The sequence below is a fragment of the Heptranchias perlo genome, unplaced genomic scaffold (assembly GCF_035084215.1).
Source record: "Heptranchias perlo isolate sHepPer1 unplaced genomic scaffold, sHepPer1.hap1 HAP1_SCAFFOLD_88, whole genome shotgun sequence".
NCBI lineage: Eukaryota > Metazoa > Chordata > Chondrichthyes > Hexanchiformes > Hexanchidae > Heptranchias > Heptranchias perlo.
In genome coordinates this window covers 1,157,599-1,163,915 of record NW_027139918.1, presented here as the reverse complement: position 1 = coordinate 1,163,915, position 6,317 = coordinate 1,157,599, and positions in this window count along the sequence as shown.

The window sequence follows — 6,317 nt, the reverse complement described above, 5'->3', positions numbered from 1 at the left end:
CAAATCTACTTATTACAGAGAGATAAAGTTTTTTTTCTGTGAACTTCACTTTCTTCACTTTCAAGTGAAGAAAATGAAGTGAAATTGTTTCAAATGAAGTGAAATGATGAGGTCTACTGAATTCAAATGAAAAGCAATCAGGTCAAATGAATACAAAGAGGTGAAATTCGTTCAAATGATGTCAAATGAAGTGAAATGGGTTCAAATGAAGTGAAATTGGGTCAAATGCAGTGAAATGAAGTCAAACGGGGTCAAATGAAGTCAACTGAAGTTAAACGGGTTCCAATAAACTGAAATGGGGTCAATTTTTTAATTCGTTCATGAGATGTGGGTGTCACTGGCATTTATTGCCTATCCGTAATTGCCCTTGAGGAGGTGGTGGTGAGCCGCCTTCTTGAACCGCTGCAGTCCGTGTGGTGAAGGTTCTCCCACAGTGCTGTTAGAGGGAGAGTTCCAGGATTTTGACTCAGTGACGATGAAGGAACGGCCGATGTATTTCCAAGTCGGGATGGTGTGTGACTTGGAGGGGAACGTGCAGGTGGTATTGTTCTCATGTGCCTGCTGCCCTTGTCCTTCCAGGTGGTAGAGGTCGTGGGTTTGGGAGGTTCTGTCGAAGAAGCCTTGGCGAGTTGCTGCAGTGCATCCTGTGGAGTTCAGGAAAGTGGGGTCGAGGGCAGTGAAGTGGGCTCAAGTGGGGGGGGAGGGGGTGAAGGGGAGCGGGGGGGGGAGTGAAGTGAATTTGATGAAGAGGCCGAGTGCAGGAGAATGGATGAAGTGGGGAATTTGATGAAATGGGGAATTTGATGAAATGGGGAATGTTTTGCTCCTTTTGGTCAGATTCCCTTCTCTCCGTGAGCTGAGTTGTTTTGATCTTGAAATCCAGTGAATGAAGGAAAACGACAGGAAATGAATTAAAATTAAGTCAAGTAAACGGAAATAAAGTGAAGTAAATTCAAACACCGACCTGTTGTCCGCTCACCCCGCGCGCGCAGTCCGTTTGTTGACGCACATGCGCAAAACTGGAGGTCCCGCGAGAGGAGCACCGCCCCGCGCACGCGCAGTAGAGAGAGAGCGAGCGTGAGGGAGGGAGTGAGAGAGTGAGTGTGAGAGAGAAATGGGGAGTGAGAGAGGAAGAGTGAGTGGGAGAGAGTGAGATTGAGAGGGAGTGAGAGAGAGGGGAGGGAGAGGGAGGGAGAGAGTGAGTGTGAGAGAGAGTGAGAGAGAAAGGGGGAGAGAGAGAGGGAGTGAGAGAGAAAGGGGGAGTGAGAAAGAGAGGGAGGGAGAGTGAGTGAGAGAGAGGGAGAGAGAGGGAGAGTGAGAGAGAGAGAGGAAGGGTGAGTGAGAGAGTGAGTGAGAGAGAGGGAGGGAGAGGGAGAGAATGAGGGAGAGAGACAGGGAGGGACAGGGAGCGAGTGGGAGAGGGAGGGAGAGGGAGGGAGGGAGAGAGAGAGAGGTAGAGTGAGAGAGGGAGGGAGAGAGTGAGAGAGAGTGAGTGGGAGAGAGGGAGAGGAAGACTGAGAGAGGAAGTGAGAGAGGGAGTGAGAGTGAGAGAAAGGAAGAGTGAGTGAGAGAGAGAGGGAGAGGGAGAGGGAATGAGAGAGAGAGGGAGGGTGAGTGAGAGAGAATGAGAGAAAGAGGGAGGGAGGGAGAGAGAGAAAGGGAGTGTGAGTGAGAGAGAGGGTGAGAGAGAGTGAAAGAGAGAGGGAGAAGCAGGGAGAAAGAATGAGAGAGAGAGGGGGGAGAGAGGGACGGAGAGTGAGAGTGAGTGAGAGAGGGTGTGAGAGTGGGAGAGGGAGAGAGAGAGGGAGGGAGAGAGTGAGAGAGAGTGAGTGAGAGAGAGAGTGAGAGGAAGACTGAGAGAGGAAGTGAGAGAGGGAGTGAGAGTGAGAGAGAGGAAGAGTGAGTGAGAGAGAATGAGAGAAAGAGAGAGGGAGGGAGAGAGAGAAAGGGAGTGTGAGTGAGAGAGAGGGTGAGAGAGAGTGAAAGAGAGAGGGAGAGGCAGGGAGAAAGAATGAGAGAGAGAAGGGGGAGAGAGGGAGGGAGAGTGAGAGTGAGTGGGAGAGGGTGTGAGAGTGGGAGAGGGAGAGAGAGAGAGGGAGGGGGAGTGAGTGAGAGTGAGAAAGAGATTGAGAGAGGGGGAGGGGAGAGTGGGAGAGGGAGGGAGAGAGAGAGGGGGAGAGAGAGGGGGAGCGAGATAGAGGGAGAGAGAGATAGAGAGGGAGTGAGGGAGAGTGAGAGAAAGAGAGAGAGATTGTGGGAGAGAGAGTGAGGGGGAGAGAGATATAGATGGAGAGAGAGAGATAGAGGGAGAGAGAGATAGAGGGAGAGAGAGAGATAGAGGGAGAGAGTGAGGGCGAGAGGAAGAGAGTGAGGGAGAGGGGGAGAGAGAGCGAGGGAGTGAGGGGAGGGAGGGGGAGGGAGAGAGAGGGAGTGAGGGAGGGAGAGACCAAAGGGGATCGGGGAGGGGAACTTCACCCCCTGGGGATCGGGGGAGAGGAGCTTCACCCCCTGGGGATCGGGGGAGGGGAACATCCCCCCCTGGGGATCGAGGGAGGGGGACTTCACCCTCGGGGGATTGAGCTTCAATATTGGGGATTGAGATGATTGTGGGGAATGTCCATCCTCTGTGTGTTTATTTGTGGCGTCTGGACCAAGGTTTCCCATTTCACAAGTGAAAGGCCTTAGACTCTTGCTTGGGAGGTGCAAGTTTTTGGACCATTTTTCAGTGACCTGTTGAAAACCACTATCTACCCTGAACGTTGTGTCTTTTCCTCATATTCTTCTCGGAACAGAGAGGGGCCAGTCTCCGTCTGAGCATTTCTTTCGATTGGCTGGAAGAAACACCCTTCCCCTGAGAGAAAACCTTTGAAATTCTTCAGTCCGGGCACTGCAAGTATTCGGAGTGATTAAACGGTGTTCGCTGATTGGGATCTCCCATTAGGTGTCTTTGTGGTTCTCCAACTCACTCATTCTAGGCCGGTAGACGGCCCCATCCCCAAATAGCTCCGCGCTCGCTGGGACCGACCCCAAATAGCTCCCAGCTCACGGCCTCCGTCCTCAAATAGGTCCCCACTCGCTGGCGCTGTCCCCAAATAGGTCCCCACTCGCTGGCGCTGTCCCCAAATAGGTCCCCACTCGCTGGCGCTGTCCCCAAATTGGTTCCCACTCATTTTATAACTTTATTTGACCCCCTTTCTGATCTTTACAATTCATTTGACCCACTATCACTTCACTTGACTTAGTTTGGACTCATTTGGCTGATTTGGACACAATTTCACTTCATTTGACATGATTTGAAACCTTTTCATTTCATTTCACTTCTTCTCAACCTATTTGATTTAATTTTACGTCATTTACCTTCATTTGACGTTACTTGACCCTATTTCACTTCATTTGTCTTAATTTGAACCCATTTGACTTCATTTGACCTAATTTCACTTCCTTTGACCCCATTTCTCATCATTTGACCCCCTTTGCCATCATTTAAATTCATTTGACGTCATTTGACCCCATTTGACTTCATTTGACATAATTTGAACCCTTCTGACTTCATTTCACTCCATTTAACTTCATTTGACTTCATCAGACCCCATTTCACGACATTTGACATCATTTGACTGAATTTCACTTCATTTGTGTTCATTTGACCCAATTTCTTCTATTTTCAATTCATTTGACCCTCTTGTCACTTCTCTTGACTTAATCTGACCCCATTTGGCTGCATTTGGACACAATTTCACTTCATTTGACATGATTTGAACCCTTTTCACTTAATTTCTCTTATTTTCAACCCATTTCACTTGATTGGTGTTAATTTGAACCCTTTTCACTTCATTGGTGTTAATTTAAACCCATTTTACACCATTTTACACCATTTCACATCATTCTGACAAGAGAAATGGGGTCAAATGAAGTAAAAAGAGGGTGAAATTGGGTCAAATGTAATGAAATGGGGTCAAATTAAGTCAAATGAAGTGAAATGGGTTCAAGTGAAATGAAATGTGGTCAAATAAAGAAAAATTAAGAGAAATGGGGTCAAATGAAGTCAAGTAAACTGATATAGGGTACAAATGAAATTGAATGCAGTGAAATGGGTTCAAAAGAAATGAAACGGCGTCAAATGCTGTGAAATCGGGTCAAATGAAGTGAAATGAAGGCACAATTTAACTTAAATGGGGTCAAATGAACTCAAATGGAGTGAATGGGTTCAAATGTAGTCAAATGAGGTGAAATTTGGTCAAATGATGGCAAATGGGGTAAAATAAAATCAAAAGAAGTGAAATGTGGTCAAATAAAAAAAACTAAGTGAAATAGGATCAAATGAAGTTGAATGAAATGAAAAGGACTCAAATATAGTTAAGTGAAATGAAATGGGGTCAAATGAATGAAAATTGGGTCAAATGAAGTGAAAAGTGCTAAAATGAATTGAGAGAGGGTCAAATTAAGTGAATTTGTGTCAATTGAAGGCGAATGAAAGGAAATGGTCTTAACTGAACTCAAATGGAGTAAAATGGGATGAAATGAAGTCATCTAAAGTGAAATGGGATCAAATGAATTGTAATGAAGGCAAGTGGGGTCAAATGAAATCAAATGAAGTTAAATGTGAGCAAATAAAGAAAAATTAAGAAATGGAGTGAAATGCAGTCAATCGAGGGCAAATGACGTGAAATGAAGAGAATTTGATTCAAATGAAATGAAATGTAGTCAAATTCTGTCAAATCAAGTGAAATGTGGGCAAATGAAGAAAAATTAAGTGAAATGGGTTCAAATGAACTCGAATGAATTGAAATTGGTACAAATGAAGTGAAATGAAGTGAAATAGGGTCAAATGAAGATAAATGAAGTGAATTTGTTTCAAATGGAGTCAAATTCTGTCAAATGAAGTGAAATGTGGGCAAATGAAGAAAAATTAAGTGAAATTGTGTTTCACGAAGTTGAATGAAGTGAAATGATGGGATGAAATAAAGTAAAGTGCAGTCAAATGAAAAGAAAATCAGTGAAGTAGGGTCAAATGAAGTCAAATGAAGTGAATTGGGTTCAATTGAAGTCATTTTAAGTGAAATTGGGTTAAATGAAGTGAAATGAAGAGAAATGGGGGCACCGTCCCCAAATTGGTCTCCGCTCGCCGGCGCCGTCCCCAAATTGATACCCACCTGCTGGCGCCGTTCCCATATTGGTCTCCTCTTGCTGCCACCGTCACCAATTTGGTCCATTTACAGGTGCGTCAAATGAAGTTTAATGGAGTTAGATTTCATTTTATGACTTTATTCGACCCCATTTCTTTTCTTTTAAATTCATTTGACCCCCCATCACTTCACTTGACTTAATTAGGCCCCATTTGGCTGATTTGGACACAGTTTCACTTCATTTGACATGATTTGAACCCTTTTCATTTCATTTAACTTCTTTTCAACCCATTTGATTTAATTTTACGTCATTCACCTTCATTTTGTTTTCAAAAGAAGAGAATCAGGTTGATATCACCACGCTGTGACATTTGGTATCTGCTGGTGTCTGCAGCTAAAGTCTTAAATCTTTAACACCACTGGATCGTTTCCTGCACCAAATCTGTCCAGCAAAGGTTGCACCGTAACTTTGTAACTACTCTTGGTAATCCTGCACCATCAACACTCATGTGGTCCCAAAAAAACCAGGGTCACCTGTTTTAAAAGAAACACAGAAAATCCATTGCTGCTCTTCTTGAGAGCCCAAGTGGTTAATTTGTCAAATCATCATTTATTATTAATTTATCCAAAGGAATAATCCTTTTACCCGAAACAAATCCAGAAAATAAAACAGGAGAGAGAAATTGCCTAGTCCCTCCCTCTCTCTCTCTCTGGAGCACGCAGCCTCTCTGAAATAAACACTGTCTCTCCCACATACAGATGTACGTCGGACTGCAGACTGTAATTTCTAACTCCAAGTCCTAATCTCTGTGTTTTCAAGATGTCCAAATCAACGGTGTTAACAACTGAGGCACCGTATTAAAGGCAGTTGCTATATGACTTATCACAGACCTTTACGTCTCCATATTTGTCTTTCTCTTTTACGATGTCCTCCTCCATTCCATATCGTGCTTTGTTTTAACACTTGAGTTAGGAGGTGTTGATATAATTGTTGAGCTTTCTTAGCATTCTCAATGCGAGTTATATAATTTGTCAGGGAAGGTCTCCCCTCTTTGGTCAGATCTTGTATTGTATCTACTATTCGTGAATAGCCCCCGAACTTGTCGAAATGCCTTATCATATTCTGGCGGGGTAAAACTGATAGGCGTTTAGTACCCTGTGTCAGTACATAGCTCAAGTAATGGACTTCCA